Raw genomic sequence first — 15,622 nt, 5'->3', positions numbered from 1 at the left:
GCGCCCAACCAAAATGATTGTTTTATAATTGTTGTTGACTTGTTCATTTTTAATTTCTTCAAATACACTGATAAGAGTCCTAACATTTGCAAATATGTTATAAACACAAATAAGGGTAAGAAGCATCATTATAAGAAAGCATTTTGGGTTTGGTCCTGACTTTCCTACAGTGTCCCAAACATCAACACCCCTTATGCTCTGGTGTGTCTCCTGGGGCTGCTGAGCAATCCAGGTGCCTCCTGAGCTTGCAGAGGTCATAGAATAAGGCTCTGCCAAGGAGGGCTTGAATGTCTGCTGAAGGGGCAGACATTCCCCCTATCTCTTATCCAGGGAAAAGGGGTCCCTGGATGGAAAAATGGAGCCTGAGATAGATAGGAAGGGAAGACTCATCACTCTCTGGGACCTGGTCTATGGCTAAGTGGTAGAGGTTGATGATTTCCTCCAATGGAGGCAGAAACACAGTTAAGAGTTGAGTCTTGCAAACCAGATAGTTCGTTTTTATGTTCTCCTTAGTATGTAGTTTTCTTTTGTTATCCCAAACTTTTTGGTGCCTAAAAATTTTGTTTAAAAATTCTAGTTTGCAAGGCACAGTGGCTCATGCCTGGAATCTCAGGCTTTGGGAGGCCAAGTTGGGGGGATTGCTTGAGGCCTGAAGTTCGAGGCCAGCCTGGGCAACTGAGTGAGAACCCTTCTCCAGAAAAAATTAGCTGAGTGTGGTGGCATATGCCTGTAGTTCCAGCCACTCAGGAGGCTGAGGTGGGAGGATTACTTGAGTCTAGGAGTTCAAAGCTGTAGTGAGTTATAATTGTGCCAGTGTACTCCAGCCTGGTGAACAGAGCGAGACCCTGCCTAAAAAAAAAAAATAGTTCCAGTTTGGTCACAGCCATGCTGTGTGTTTTGGAAAATTAAGGAGATAGTTGAGTTTACCTTTGGGTTAAACATTATTGGAGGAGTGTTCTGCAGAGATTAATGTGGGGACAACAGCACCATAAGCAAGAAACCCTCAAGGGAAAAAGGAACCCCAGGAACAAGTTTTGGCCATGATACTTAGCTGTTCCTCCCAAGGTGCAGATTCTTTCTTCGTTGCTAAGCCTTAATGGATTAGTCTTCAATTTTACCAGCGGGTCTTGAAAGCTCCTTTACACACATGTAAGGAAGAATAGGGCGTGAGTCAGTAAATTTGGCATCATAAGAAAGTTTGGACAAAACCTAAAATGTTAACACAACAACAATTAACAAACTCTCATGAGACCCTGACAGAGGTTAAATTGCTAAAGGAATAATAATTTATTCATGTTGCACTTTGGCAATTATTTGTAGATCTTGAAGTAGTACATCATCTGGAAATACCATTTATCATTTTTTTAGTGCTTAAATAGGATGTTTAATAGGGACAAATCCTCAGTTTCCTAAATCAAGAGTATTAAATTCCACAGCTTAAATTATTTTATTAAATAAGTGTCTGCAGTGTTGCTTGTGGAAAAAAAAGTGGCCACAATTCCTAAAACTGAGCTGGGAGTTTGAGTCCAGTAGCATTTTTGTTTACGGGGATAAGAAGGGAAGCCAAAATGAAAGAGGTGAATGAGAAGAGAATCCACATTCAGAATTCACTTTCTTAAAAACCAGCAAGAGTGACCCCCAAAGCCATCACAACTGTTTTGTCTATCAAGACTGTGTCATTGAATCATGTAGACACATAGGCCAGGCCAGAACTCAAACTTCTCTGAAAAGCACTGATTTTTTTGTCCTTAACAAGTCTAAAACAGTAATCCTCCCAATTGCAAACAACAGTATCACCATATTTTTATTCTAGTCATCTTCATTAATGCCTATAGTGTAACATCAAGAAGTATAATCTCCATGTAGTGAAGAGCTTGATAATAAAAATCTACAAAATGCATTTCTGTATACTAGCTCCTAAGTTATAACTGATATTTATTCTAAAGTAAGAGATGGAACCTTTCCTTCCCCTCCTCTACCCTGAAGATATAAAAAATTTACAATTTGAGAAACCAAAGAAAATCTTAAAGAAATGTTATAATGTATAAATTATAGCTACCAATACTCAAATGAGTCAAGAATGAAAAACATTCCAAATACATACCATTAATAATGTAATGTCACCTTAATTTTGAAGTTTATGTAATTGATGCTTATATGTTGAGATTATTTCCCCTAATAATAATAATGGATTTGCATTGACCTGTTATTATTAATAGGGAAAAAACCTACTTTTTAGGGGCCCTTTATAAGCCACAACATGTTTTTTAAAGACGGTTAAAATTATCTTTAAGTGAGCAGGAACTGAATCAATGGTCATGGCCCCATTAGTGTGATGCTCCATCAACCGAGTGCAGCTGGAGAGCTCACATGTGTTTACTGATGTGGTAACAGGAGGGGGGCAAGCCAGCCTCATCTTGTGCATGTCAGTGCCCTTGTTCAGACTGCACTGGACAGTTGGCATCATTCTTACCTTAACTTGTGTTCAAAACATTATTTGTTAGCAGATGATATCTTTCTTTTTGAAGATTACTGGCATATCCATTGACAGGATGGGTGAATGGGCTAGTAAACATAAATTTAAGGACTCAAAATTATTTGTTATTACAGCTGGAAGGAATTGAGTCAAACATCAATACTCTACAGATGAGAAAACTGCAGTGTGAGGAGGTTAAGTCCCTTGCCCAAGGTCATGGAGGTATTAAGTGCTGGAGCTGGGACTAGAATTACATCTTCTGTTTCTGCACTGGTCTCCACGGTGAAGGCTGCTGGATTCCACACTGGTATGTGGAGGAAATGACTTGCAAGGGTAGAAAGAAAGAAGCTTTGATCTCCCAATGGCTCAGAACTTCTTTTAAAAAGTGATTTTTGTTGGCATGACCGGGAACACTGCCCTGGCAAGTCTCTGTTGTCTGACCTCCTCTATATAAACCCAAGCCATGGCCAAGGGAGGTAGGAGCTCTGGCTGCCTTGAGGGTCCACATCTGGGCAGGCACCAGGAGAATTGCTCTGAGGCTCGGGCTCCTGACAATTGCACATATACCCGGGGCCTACATTCAGAATTCTTGTCTGCCGATGAGGTTCAAGGGCCAGTTGTAGTGCCAAATCAGGCCCTGGAGGTCCCCCAAAGTGCTGGCCATTAAGTCTTTAGTTCCTGGATTTAAAGGAGGCCAGGGAGGAGGTCCTAGAAGTGAAGGCCAGGGTACACTTGGGGTGGTGTAGAGTATTCAGTGGGTCTCATGCAGTGATTTACCAACTAATGGATATTTCAATAATTAACAACTAGTACATTTTACTAGCTTATACAGCAGTCCTGAAATCAAGCCTGCATATGCCCATTTCAGATGAAATACTCTTAATGAGATACTCAGTTTAGAAGTATCCCAAGGAGTAAACTCAGTTTTATATGCTGGTGCAGGAAATGTTACCCAAAGTATGGGATGTGCCCTGGGAACCTGGGGCCCACAGTGAATCATAGTGTGTAGGTCCCCAATCCACCCACCCCAATCTCTCATTTATAGGCCCCATACCCCCTACCCCTGCCAACTCATCCATCCCTTCAACACACACACACACACACACACGCACACACGCATGCATACACAAGGCAAACATCACAAGCAATTCTCAAAAGAAAATTACAGAAGAACATGAGCCTAAGGGTGTATGTGTATAAGGGTCCTTGGCTTACATATGAGTCTCTGTCTTTCTCTCAGCTACCTCATTCACCTAAACATCTGTTACGAGCTTTGAGATTTTTTAAACCTGCATGAGTGACACCAGGAAAATTACCCCATCCTCAAACAGGTTTGGGCTCTAGGAATGATTCTGCCCAGCAGCCCATCTTTCCATCTAGTTGAGACCGAGCAATGAAGTCAAAGAACATTCTTTGGTCAAATATGTTTTGGCCTGGATTTGCTAGAAGAGCTCTTTGGACTTGCTGAGAACTCAATTACTGAATCTTCTTTCATTTAGCTTTTGTGTTTCCTGGACAGAACTCAAGAGGAAGATATTATTGTAGTGGGGTTAAACAAGGTCACTCTAGTCTGAGTGACAGACAATAATAGCAAGCCCCAGAAAGGTACCTGTTTTTCAGGGTGGTGTGATCAGTATTACACAAGAATCTTGCAAGCCATCTTTTACGAGGCCAGCAAGATCACAGAAGGCAATACCCAGTTTGCTCAGAGACAAGCTGTTTGCTAATCAAGTTTTCTTATACTCAGAACTATGGAAACATTTTCAAAGGTATTATTCTCGGCAGGTTTCCAATAATTCAACATTTCCAGACTTATCCAAATGGCTTCTGAAATATTTGCTGTTTGTTGAGAGCAGCTTTCAGGATGAGGTAATTAAAAGAAACCTATCAATTTGAGATTTTTTTTTCCATGAGTAAATAATGTTGACATACTGTTCAAATAAACCCACAATTTACTGCAATCTGTTTTTAGACAAACCCTCCACTTTAACCTCCAAATGGGAAAAAACGAAGAGACTTTCCTCTTCTCATTTAATCAAGAACATATGTTCAAAGATAATACCGGAGGCTTATTCTGGGAAGCGTTCTGCTCTTCCTCCGACAGCCACGCAGCGAGCTCACGAGGCAGCCTCCACACAGAATGAAAGCAAACGCCACCATAAATCTCCCGCTCGGCGGAGGTCACTTCAGAAAAATCGCCCGCTGCTCAAATAAGCACCAGCTTTGCTGAGGAACATGGAAGGGGAAAACACCTACTGTGATAAACACCAGCAGGTAGGCTCCAAACGGAGGCCAACCCAGGCAACTCGGAGAGAAGGGAGCCGGGATGAAGCAGGTGTGTGTGCGTATGTGTGTTTACACACAACAGCCCTGGCCCAGTGTGTTCTGGCTGCGAGAACAAGCAATCGCACCACGAGAGGAGCTGCTCTCCTCCCCGGGAGGAGAGCTCCAGAGGCACCAATTTTCATTAAACCTAAGAGTACACACAGGGGCAGGAGGCCAAAACAGTCCTCGAAACTGAGGCTTTTAAAAACATCTGTTGGCAGCGTTGAGATCCTAGAAGAGAGAGAGACAGAGAGAGAGAGAGAGAGAGAGAGCTCAGAGTCCAGCACTTTCATTTCCAGACTGTGAGTCATAAAAGGAGTACGTAAATCCCTATCGCCAGAATACGCTGACCCAAGTCTGGGTTTATGAACACCTGAAGTACATTTCATGAGAATTAGCTTTAAATATCAACCTGATCACAAAGCTTGAAAGGTTTTCTCCCATCTCAGGATGACTGGAGTCCGCTGGAACCTGGAATGGAGTTTTCTGACAGCAAAGGATTACAGGAGCATAACAGAAATTATGGAGATTTCCCCGCTAGGCATAAGGATGTGATCACTGTAGGCACCTGTGGGCCCAAGCAGGTTACCCACCAATATCCCTTTAAACACCAAATTATGGACTATTAGGCCACTGCTTCAAGGCTTCTACAAATGTGAAACCTCGACAAATTCCCAAATAAAAGCCATAAAACCAATCATTTTTTAAACCTGTATGAGTGACACCAGGAAAATTACAGCAGTGTGGCAGGTCACTGTGAAATAAAGCTGCCAGAAAGAAGCTTATGATGCTGTCATGGAAAAGGCAACTAGAAGGTTACTTTCTCTCAGGTCTAAGATTGGTTCTTGTTCTTCCTACAGCTCCCTGCCTTCCACCTCCCTGCTGCAAAATGGATCAATCTATAATAAGTAGTAGTTATATATCATAAGGCAGCAATTCCTTTTAGTTGTTCCACTATAAAAAAGCATCCAGATTTAGAACTTGACAGGAACCAGTATCGCCTGCCCCCCAGAGCCGGCAGAAAGTCTGTGTATGTCATTCAGCCAGCATGGAGTCTGGGTGTTTTAAAAGCTTTAATTTGAAGGGGATAAAAAACCTGGGCGTTAAGCAATTTGGCTGTGGATATTTAATGCATCAGCCACGCTATAGAATTGGAGTCCTCTATTTAAAATGAGAAATTGAAAACTTACACGCTCTGTAGGCAAGGTGTAAGTAAATGTAGGATGGTAAGCAGAAATCAGCTGAGAACCTGCAGAAACGCCATTAGAAGGACTAATGGCATGGTTCAGAAGTGGCCGTAAACAAATGCTAGGGTGTCATTTGTAAGTGTGTAAAACAGGTCTGGCTTTTAATTAGCAGGAGCCATATCTCCCTGTGTTTAGGAAAAGGCATTACTTCTCAAAGAGAATATCCTAACGGGGTCTACATAGGGACCAGGAGGAAACAATGGCCTGGGAGTTGAGATTTGCCTCAAGGCACGTTCCTCCTCAATGGCAGCGTGGAGATTGGAACTCAGTCTCCTTATCTCTAATTTCCACTCTAACACACTTATTGTAGGTAGAAAAAATGCATCCCAAAGATGTCTACTTCTTAATCCCCAGAACCTGTACATACAGCACCTTACATGGCAAAAGTGACTTTGCAGATATGATTGAGTTAAGGGTTTTGAGATAGGGAGATTACCAGGTGGCCCAACGGAATCACAAGGGGCCTGATAAGTATGAGAGGGAGCAGAAGAGTGAGGGTCAGAGTCAGAGAGAGACTGGAAGATGCTATACCACTGGCTTTGAAGATGAAGGAGGGGGCCACAAGCCAAGGAATGCAGGCAGCCTCTAAATGCAGGAAAAGGTAAGGAAATCGGTCTTACAGCCTCCATAAAAATGCCATCCTGCCAATGCCTTGATTTCAGCCTCATGAGACCCTTTCAGACTTCTGATCTCTAGAACTGTAAGAGAATACATTGCGTTGTTTTAAGCCACTAAGTTTGTGATGATTTATTACAGTACCAAGAGGAAATCACTACAGTGTTCTAGCTGGGGATCACATTTCCCCACCTCATTTTGATCTACTCAAAGTAGTCCATTACCTCAGTGCTGGTTAGAGTCTTTATAAAAGCAAAAAACAACAGAATTCAGATGCTTCTGCAGTTCTCTCTGGTATGGAGAGCAGGTGTAATCCCGAGACCCATAACCTGGAGTTGGACCAGCGTGTACCAAGGTGGGGCTTGACAGGAGTGGTCCACCCTTTTGGGAAGGAGTGTTTTATCACTGACGTTGTTAAGGGTCACCACAGCAGATTTTTAGTGGGTTTTGTTGTTTTTACATTCTCATAGGCAGTGCACCTCTTATTGCCTGTTCCAGCATGATCTGCTCCCACTGCCCACACCCACCATTAACCTCCACCATTGGTCTTTAGTGTCTTCTACTTTCCTTTTTGGATTTTGTTTTTGTTTGTTTTATTTTTAAAATTTTTAAACTTTCCTTTATGACACTCTCTCTTGTGGCACCTTGTTGGCTCTCTGCTCTGTGTCTCTTTCCCATATGAATGATTCCTAAAGGAAAGATTTTTTTCTAATTGTCAGCTCTGTGTTAAGAAATTAGTTGGAAAGAACTTAAAGTATGAGGGTTCATCAACTATTTCTGGTGTATTAGAATACTCTATTTCATTTGGGTGTGTTTCATTAATGACTTCTACCCTCTTATCCCTGCTGCTTCTGTAAAGCCTTCAAGACCCCTCAAAGTTAATCTCTACAGGTGAAATTTCAGGCTCCTGGTTTGGGTGGGCCTTTTCCAGAGTGTCTCATGTACACTGTGTAGATACAGCTTTGGAGTCAGACAGACCGGGGTTTGACTCCCTCACCCACCATTTACTAGTGATGTCACCTTGAAAAAAATTATTTATTGTCTCACTTTGTTTACCTGTAAAATGGAGAACATAACAATGATCTTGCTCCATAGTGAGAAATTAATGCGATTTTGTATTTCAAGTGTTTAGCAGAGTGTGACCCACACAAGCCACAGAAATCGTGGTGGTGGAGAAGTCACAAAGTGCTTGGTGCCCATACTTCTCAGATTCTGAAACTTCTGGTCACGTAGGATTTGAAAGCCCATTTACATCCTATGGGGCCAGAAGTTTCAGAATCTGAGTGTTGAAAAGAAATATCCACCAAATGTGTAACAGCAGCAAGCATTTACAAATGGCTAGCTGTGAACCTTCTTCTTGGATAGCGGGCTCCAACAAGAATAAGCAATGGTAAGAGATGATCTACAGCCCTGTCCAAAAGAAGCTCATGGTTTAGGAGGGAGAAGATATAAAGACATAATTACTGAATTACTGGCATTTATCACTCTATATGAAGTGTCATTACAACTGAGGATGATGAGAAGACCCAGGAGACAAAATCTTCCAAGGGAATCAGGAACAAGGGCACAGAGGTAATGAATTTTGAGTTGGGTCCTGGAGCGTGAGTAGGAGTTTGCAAAGCAGAAAATAGGAGAAAAATTATACCAGGCAGAGAAAAGTGTATAAGAAAAACAAAGTAAAAGAATATCAACAGAGAACATCTCCTGAGCATAACAATAATATTGAAACCATGGGTACAAATTAAATCCAGTTCAATGAGTTAAAGCCATAGCAACTTGCACTGAATAATCAACAACTTAACTTTCTCTGGATCTGCTGCAAAGTGATTTCAGGGTCACACCGAACATTCTTCCTTGACTAAAAATGATGCCTTGAGAATTCACTGATGGCCACAGTGCAATCAATACTAATCTGGTAATATGCCCTGGCCCTGAGATAACAGAGCATCTAGAATCCCAATGTATGAATTCATACCTAATCTATATACTGCCTTATATGAGTGGAGGATTTGTTCACATTCCAAAGCATTTTAGTAAGATGCTAAGAAAAATCAATAACTTATTAAATACCAGTTACCTCATTAAAACAAACAATTAATCATCTTTGTTGCTATTATATTGGGACCACAGATCTGACTTTATATATTTTTCACTGGTGTGTATGCTCACAGGTTTACTCCATTCATTAGAGGAGATGACAGAACTCTTGACAGCAATGCTATCAAGAAGGAAGTTTCAGTTTAAGAACCCCCCTGGGCTTGCAGAATGACACACACTGCAGCCAAGATGGTGCTACTATAAGAAATGGACTCCCCAGCACATTATTGAAGAAAAAAAAAACCTGCAGCAATAAAAAAAAAAAGCGGGACGGGGGCAAATCTATAACTTCAGCTGGAAGTGATGAAAATTAACTGTTAGAAGTAGAAGAGACCTTATGCTACTAAAATAATAATCATCACTTCAAATATTTCCTGCTCTTGAAATATTTTGTCAGTGCCCTGTGATATCAGGAAATAAAGTTACGTTCACTTCCAGTTTTCAGATGGAAATGGGAGTTCACATTAGCGTACATACATATTTTGTGAAATGGAAAAATGAGACCCACTGTCAGCCACAATAATAAGTACATTCCTCAAAAAAATGAAGACTTCTGGTTCGATTTCATTGACCTGTTAGGAATGGTTAACTTTTTAATTTTTTTTTTTTTTTGAATACAAATTTTGAGTTGTCTCTCCCAAGGCCATCATGTCATCAATTTCTTAGGAATATAGAGAAAAGGTTGAACTATATGCCTATGAATCTGTGAATAAATTACTCTTCTTATCTATGGAAATGTCCCCTACACTTAAAAAGTATGGTCAGCATTATGTAAGCTAAACCAACAAGTGCTGAGTTAAACAAAATTATCTCAGTAAATTATATATGATAGGGTTTTTTTTCCCTAGGAATCTTTGAATAGCATTTCTTAAGAAATTGTGATTATTAGGTCCAAATAATTTAAAGTTGCCATTTCATTTAGAGTTGGCTGATTTTTGTGTGAATGTTTTTGCAAAGAGCATCATATGTGAGTCTTCCCTGCAGCCTGCATAGTGCAGTGGAAAGAAAACAGACACTGCATTTCTTAGTCTGGATTTGAATCCTAACAACCCTCAGACTGTCTTTAGTCAGTAACTTTACTTTTCTAAGTCAGTATTTTCAGATATTAAATAGGGGTAAATAACATTTCCCCTACGTATCTCACTGGAGTATCATTATGATGAGCTAAAGTCATGTGTATAAAAGAATATTATAAAATCTGGGACCCTAACTGGTTAGTCATCCTGTGTTGTTGCACTAAAAGAAACACAACAAAAAGAAACCCAGCAACTGAAAGTTAAAGTTATTCTGAAATTTGTAGCTTTAAAGAGTATTAAAAGAGATCTAATTTATAATTCATAGCACTTTTTTTTCTTTTTCTTTTTTTTTTTTTTTTTTTGAGACTGAGTTTCACTCTTGTCACCCAGGCTGGGGTGCAATGGCGTGATCTCTGCTCACTGCAACTTCCACCTCCTGGGTTCAAGCGATTCTCCAGCCTCAGCCTCCCAAGTAGCTGGGATTATAGGTGCCCACCACCATGCCCAGCTAATTTTTGTATTTTTACTAGAGACGGGATTTCACCATGTTGGCCAGGCTGGTCTTGAACTCCTGACCTCAGGTGATCTGCCTGCCTCAGCCTCCCAAAGTGCTGGGATTACAGGCATGAGCCATATGCTTGGCCAATTCACAGCACATTTCTGATAGTCCCCCCCTTACTGTACCTCTCAAGTTCTCTCACACTCTCACATTCTCACATGTGGTTGTTTTGGAGCCTCTTTCTTTATCAACTCCTCCCTCTCAACTCTCCACCCAACCCCTCTCCAACACTCAGGACTTAAAGCTTGTCTATATCTGTCTTCTCCCCCATCCCCTGTGTACCACCTCTTCTCCTCAAGCTCTTTATTGCATATATCATTTTGGCTTTCTGCCTTCCTTCCGTACAGCTATGCCCCAGATTCTCCACCAGAAAAGCCTAGGGGGAATCCAGCAGGCAAAAATCTTCCATGCAACACTCCTATCCCCAAGCAAGTGGTGTAGAATGAAGAGACGGAGAATATTCATACATTCATATTTTTCACTTTGGGAAGCTGAGCAGGCAGATCACCTGAGGTCAAGGGTTTGAGACCAGCCTGGCCAACATGGTGAAACCCCATCTCTACCCAAAATACAAAAATTTGCCAGGCGTGGTAGCACATGCCTGTAATCCCAGCTACTCGGGAGGCTGAGGCATGAGACTCGATTAAGCCCAGGAGGCAAAGGTTGCAGTGAGCTGAGATCGTCCCACTGCACTCCAGCCTGGGCAACAGAGTGAGACCTGTCTGGAAAAAAAAACAAAACACACACACACGCACATAATTTTAACACTTTTTGCACATTAATACTTTCACTCTAGCTGTTGTTCTCTATGCATATTAATAATTATATTGTCTTTTATCTTTTAGTTTAGGTAATAAGGTCTTTATTTTCAAAATAAGTAAAACAAATCACAAAGAATTGATCCAGCAATTGATTCAGGATCCCAGAATCAGTCAAGAATGTAGGTAGAAAGTGAGTTTTAATTTTTTTCTACTCTACAGAACAGTGGTTCCCAGAGTATGTTCTAAGATATCCCTAGAGATGCCTCTGAAAAAGAAATCCAAGGCCAAATACAACAGAAAAATGCTGTATTCTGTCTTCCTTCAGGGGGCGGGGGTCCACAATGCATACTGGCAACTGAGGGAAGTCCTGAGTTTGTAAAGAAATCTACTCACAAAAACAGAGATTAGAGACTTAGTGGGAAAAGCAAGATTATAAAACATTTAGGACAATATCTTTAATCTCTTGTAGGGAAACTTTCTTAAATTGGACCCCAAAAGCACAACCATAACATAAAAGATTGATACATTCATCTCTATTAAAATGTAAAACTTCTCTTCATGACAGAACATCATTAAGAAAGTGAAAACATGAATCACAAATTGACAGAAGAAATTTTTCAAATACGTAACTTAAGAATTACAATGAAGAAAGCATAAAGAACCCCTAAAAGTCAATAAGGAAAAGACAACCCAGTTAGAAATTGGGCAAGAACGTGGATAATAGCATTTACAGAAGAGGAAACTCAAACAACCAATAAATATATGAAAAGACGCTGAAATTCACTAGTAATAAAGGAGGTGAGAACCAAAATCACAATGAGATGGGCAAAAAATTCAAGTCTGACAATGCCAAGTGTTGACGGGGATATGGAGCAATGACATTTAAAGCCTGTTAGACTGAATGAAAATTAGAACCGTCCCTTTGGATCACAGTTTGGTTTATCCTATAAAGGTGAAGATGTACCTACCCTCACACCCACTGATACATACCCTAGAGAAATTCTTGCACATGTGCTCTAAAAAACGTTTACCAGAAAGTTCCTAGTACCATTGTTTGTGATGGCAAAACACCAAAGCCAAAATAATATTAATCAGACATTAAATGGCAAATGAATTGTTCATAAACAAAATGAATAATGGCAATGAAAATGAACTACAGCTATATTTATCAACACAGATGAAGTCCAGAAACACAGAATGGAATAAAGGACAAGTCTTAGAAGAATATCCACTGCATGCTTTTTTATAAAGCTAATTCAAAAGCTTTAAAAAAAATTTTTTTTTTGAGACAGGGTTTGATCTGTCACCCAGGCTAGAGCACAGTGGCACCATCTGGGCTCACTGCAGCCTTGACCTCCTGGGCTCAAGTGATCCTCCTTCCTCAGCCTCCTGAGTAGCCTGGGACTACAGGCATGTGCCACCATGCCTGGCTAATATTTTTTCAAAAATTTTTTATAGAGATATGGTCTCACTAAGTTGCTCAGGCTGGTCTTGAACTCCTGGCCTCAAGCAATCCTCCCACCTTGCTGAGATTACATGTGTAAGGCACCATGCCCAGCCCAAAAGCATATACAAATTTAAAATATATTATTTAACGATATATATTTATATACCTATAGTAGAACCATTATGAAAAACAAAACTCCAACACAAAATTCAGAATACTGATTACTCTGGGGAAAAGAGGAGGCTACAATCAGAAAGGGGCAACCAGGAGACTCTCTGGGATTGGCAGTGTATTTGTTAAGCTGGGTTTTTATTGTTCTTTATTGTGTGTGTGTGTAAATTTTTTGTATGCATTAATATTACATGCATTCATTTTAATTTTTAATTTAACTTATTTAGCTCAGTATCTCACAGACATTGCCCATGTAATCCTTTTATCTCCTTACACATACTAACACCCAGTCGAGGTCTGTTTCGGAAACACTGCTCTAGGCCTTAAAACCTCTCTTTTGGCAAAGAGACTCGCCCCAGCCAAAACTTGGGGCTATTATTCCAGCAGGGCCAGGATGCCAGAGCAGATGCCTAGCTTTTCCTGGGGCCACGCTTCTCCAGGCCATGCTTGTGCATGTCTTCATAAGCACACATGAACTGTATATACCAGCCTTACCTCAGGTTTTAAAAGTCCTTGTTGTGGAAGTAGCAGGAGGTCTGCTGATGTGTACAAAACTAACTGATATTCAACTCCCCCATGTCCTTGGAGTCCACTTTCCCTCCCCAGCCTGTCCAGGCACACATGGCAGGAGAGATGACACTCCAAGCAGAGGTGCACGTTCTTGTAAGAATGAAAATTATTCTGGAGAGCTCAGTGTTTTCTGGGTTTTACCATGGAAGTATCTAGTCAGGCGCAGCATTTTCTGAGGCAATTCCTCTGTGCAGCTAATGCCTAATAATCTTCCAATATAAATAGCTCCTGCTGGGCTTTTGATGTTCACACCTTGGTGGACTCGTTGAGAGATACTTTACAGCTGGTTGCATTGCTGAGAAGCCAACATATTTTTCCCCATGCCTTTGCTGATAAAGGACTTTTGAATCTCTGTGATTGTAGCAATATTAAACTCCCATGCATGGCTGTTGGACTTTAGTCTCTCATTAGTATCAGGTTTAATGAGGTCAGGCTAAGAGAAGATTGTATGGTCTTAAACTGAGTTGATATTGATTGTCACTACCATGGAGTGGCCTACTATACTTTAAACCCCTGGTTCAGAGGGAATATTTCATTTTTGCTAACATTGTCTTCCATTGTGAAGACTGATTTCAGCATAATGATCCATCACCTGAGGAGATTCACTCTGCTGCTTCGAAACTCATATCTTGTAACCAGACATTTTATATTCTTTGAGTCTCCCGTTCCCAGTTCCCCGGCTTACTGCACCTGCTTTTTCATAGCTCACGGCCCTCTCTCCTTACAGGGGATGCCACAGAGATGTTCACCTCTCACTTCTTTTTCTCCGTTTTCTTTTTCAAGAAACCTTGTCACTTACACGCAGTTTCCAGCTCAAGAGCAAGCCATCTATCATCACATGAGGTGAAAGTGGCACGGAGCAATGTGTGCTGAAGCAGAACCAACATGGAAATGGTGAATTTGTTTTCACAAAGTGTCAAATGGACCGAAGCGTCCTTAACACACTGGCTTTACCCCGGAATGGCATTTGGAGGGCAGGGAGGTGATATTTTCCTCAACCCAAGGCTAGGAGGTCAGATGAGCAGCAAGAAGATACTGGAAATCCATCCCAACTGTCTCCCTGGGTCTCACGTCACCCTTTCTCTTTGCACATCTGCTCAGTCTCCTCTCTTTCTCTGCTCACCAGCCTTCTCTGGTCCCAGCCCATAGAGCAGAGCTCATGACTGCCCCAGGTCTCCTGAGGACTCATAGTCCAACCATACTTCTCTCCAGTCCCAAATGCAAATTACCAGAGTTGCAATTTCAGTTGATCCCATCTGGGTCAGCTGCCAATCCACTGGAGCCAGAGGTCAGGGGCACATGCACCTAGATGTTCCTGGGGGTCATTTCCTCTGACTCCAGGCACCCAATTAAGAGTGTTATTACAAGCTGGACAGACATACCAAAGTGCATCCAATATATGCACCTGTCCTTAAGAGCATAATAATACTTCAAAAAATCATCATGATGCATTCTATAATTTATTTCACAAATAATCAATGAACCCCTAATTTGTCAGGCACTGTGCTAGGCTCTGAGGATTCAGGCAGATGATGTCCAGCCCTCTAGTGGGAGAGATAAACAAAAGAACAACCAAACAAAATAATAACAAAATAATAACAGATTGCAATAACTGCCACATAAAAAATGGAAGGGGTTATGTGACAGAGTATTTGAGGGATGCACGTGGAGGCATGCTTGTCTGAGGCCCTCTTGAAGAACTAATGTTAAATACCTAAGGAAGAAGGTGATTTCAGTAGAGGGGATGGTGGGGGCCCTGAGGTGGAAAAGAACCTAGGGGATACAACATGAGTTTAGAGACACAGACAGGATCCAGTTCATTTGGGGCCTGTGAGCCATGCTAGGAGGCGGGGCTTTTATTCTAAGGGCACAAGGAAGATGTTGACAAAGGTCAAGCAGAGGAGAGCTTGATCTGATTTATGTTTTTAGAAGATGACTTTGGGGTGGGATTGTGTGGAAGTAGGGAGGCTGGTTAGGAAGCTGTTGTGGTAGTTCAGGAGAGAGAGCAGATGAACCTTTGGGAGGTTCATTAGGATGGACAGATGTTACAGTCCAAATGTTTGTGGCCCCCAAAGTTCATACATTGAAATCCAATCCCCAATATGATCATATTAAGAGGTAAGGCCTTTAGGAGGTGATGAGGTCATGAGTGGGGAGCTCTCATAAATGGGATTAGTGCTCTTATAAAAGAGCCTGAGGGGCTCGTTTGCCTGTTCCACCAGGTGAGGAAGCAGCAAGAAGGTGCCATCCATGAATCAGAAAGTGGGCCCTAACCAAATCTACTGGCACCTTGATGCAGGACTTCCAGCCTCTAGAACCATGAGAAATAAATGTTTAT

At 41.3% G+C, this 15,622-nt stretch overlaps 1 long non-coding RNA gene across 1 annotated transcript; it reads left to right on the top strand.

Moving 5' to 3' along the window:
- The first annotated feature begins 4,486 nt into the window (after positions 1–4,486).
- LOC134809835 (uncharacterized) lies at positions 4,487–9,197 on the top strand. Its single transcript, XR_010156394.1, has 3 exons — positions 4,487–4,750; positions 5,662–6,649; positions 8,835–9,197. It is a non-coding gene; the product is annotated as an uncharacterized LOC134809835 (long non-coding RNA).
- Positions 9,198–15,622: the final 6,425 nt, after the last annotated feature.

The sequence above is a fragment of the Pan troglodytes genome, chromosome 3, assembly GCF_028858775.2.
Source record: "Pan troglodytes isolate AG18354 chromosome 3, NHGRI_mPanTro3-v2.0_pri, whole genome shotgun sequence".
NCBI lineage: Eukaryota > Metazoa > Chordata > Mammalia > Primates > Hominidae > Pan > Pan troglodytes.
Note: the sequence above shows the minus strand (reverse complement) of the source record. Positions and strands in the feature narration are given on the sequence as shown.